Here is a 1,857-nt window from a genome sequence, read left to right as displayed (position 1 = left end):
TATTAGTCACAGTTATGTATATTTCATGGAATTAATTATATAGTTTTATATAATTAATAAATATAAAGAAAGGGAATGAAGTGTTAAGATAGCTTTTTCATATATAATATTATGTACATATATAGTATTATGTATAATGTCTAATGTTCATATATTTATGTTCTTATCGTAATTATATTTTCTATCTATCCTCCGGATTCCATGAAAACCAACGTAACGTATTCATGAAAACATTCCTCTGAAAAAGATCCTCTAATGTTATATCTCGCATGCGCGAAAGTTTGGACCCGCTACGACAACAATTGTGATATGTATTGTGTGCAATTATATTACTGTTTTCATAAATAGACGTTATCTGAATGTATTACAAAGCGAATACAAAAATATTAAGTTAAAGTGTAAATATAATTCCATTACGTTCATATATTATACATATATATGTACAAATGGTTACTCTATAACCTTAAAATACTTGCATATACTATTATTCTATTTTTCCAATTCTGTGATTCTTATTTAATTTCAGATATTTATTCTATTAATATGTAATTATACTTTTATGATTTTTTCAATATTATTGCAGGATCATCAAAAGTGCTCCTCAGTTGTAAGGAGTTAATAGAGTTGTCAACAGAGCAAGCAAGAAGAAAAATTACAAAGTACAAGTTAACAGAATAAAGAAAAGTAAATATTTCTCTTCATGTTTGTACTGATATATAAAAATGAAACGTCGAGTGAAGCCATTTGAAAAACTGTCAAGATGGCAAAAAAATAGACGTTTAAATAATAATATTGAAGATTTTGGTTTGTTGGAAAAGTATGATATTGAAGAAGGTAGCAGTACAAATTTAAATATTACAAAAAAAGCAGAAAATGTTGGAAAACCATAGAATATTGTATAATTAAAAAAATAATTACAGATGTTTTATGTTGTTCATGCCGACACATGGTTTCAAACAGTATCAGAAATATGTGATATAAAGTGGTGGATAAAAGTCACAAAATTATTCGTTGGCCATATGAAAAGAAATCCGTTACCTTCAAATGGATAAAGAAACAAGTACCGTGCAAGATTGGAGAGAACTCAATTATACATGTTTATTCGGACCATTCGGTGAGTAAGGATGCAAAAGTTTAACATTAATAATTTGTTAATTTTATTAACATAACATCTACATTCTGTCATGATTTCTTATAAATTGTTGTATATATTCCTTTTTATACTTTCTTATAGATAGTTATGAAAGCAGCATCAATTTTGAAAAGCAATGTACAAGGTACTCGTCACAAGACGAAGTGTTGTACGAACAATACAAGTCATGAAATGCTAGAAAAGAGAATTCGAAAAAAAATCCAAAGTATAACACAGATAGTGACCGATTATCTGAAGTTGAAGGTAACGGGAGCGGTGCACTTGGACACGGTGCATCTGGACACAGCCAATCACAGCACCGTGTGATTAGAGACATTTGTAGGGTCCCTTGGAACAGCGACTTGTGATTGGACTGTGTCCAATTGCCCCGTGTCCAACTGATATACACCCTATTTCAAGAACAAAATATTTGAAATTACGCACCTGAATACATATCTTGTCGGGGAGCAACCAATTCAAATAACCCTTACAAAAGTTGTTGGGTTCGGAGGGGGATATCGGATAGCATGACTTGAAAACCAAAATTGGATCAATTTTAGTTTTCAAGTCATGCTATCCGATGTCCCCCTCCGAAACCAACAACTTTTGTAAGGGTTATTTGAATTGGTGGCTCCCGGACAAGATATGTACAAAAATAGTTGTTTCTATTTAAAAATTCGATTTGACCTTCAATTGACCTTGAAGTCAAGATCAAGTTTAAAAAA

General features: G+C 30.7%; 1 long non-coding RNA gene across 2 annotated transcripts in view; it reads left to right on the top strand.

The window, feature by feature from the left end:
- Positions 1–227: 227 nt before the first annotated feature.
- LOC116845015 overlaps positions 228–1,857 on the top strand; it is a 4,753-nt gene continuing 3,123 nt past the window's right edge. The window contains exons 1-4 of one of the 2 annotated variants that reach the window (XR_004378179.1): positions 228–398; positions 584–834; positions 921–1,114; positions 1,235–1,396. This is a non-coding gene — a long non-coding RNA (uncharacterized LOC116845015). Of the gene's footprint in view, positions 399–583; positions 835–920; positions 1,115–1,234; positions 1,536–1,857 lie in introns of those variants that run through there. The other variant, XR_004378178.1, reaches the window with a different exon arrangement.

The sequence above is a fragment of the Odontomachus brunneus genome, unplaced genomic scaffold, assembly GCF_010583005.1.
Source record: "Odontomachus brunneus isolate Ranch 3 - 2012 unplaced genomic scaffold, Obru_v1 Obru_scaffold_048, whole genome shotgun sequence".
Lineage (NCBI taxonomy): Eukaryota > Metazoa > Arthropoda > Insecta > Hymenoptera > Formicidae > Odontomachus > Odontomachus brunneus.
This window is presented reverse-complemented; position numbering and strand designations above follow the sequence as displayed.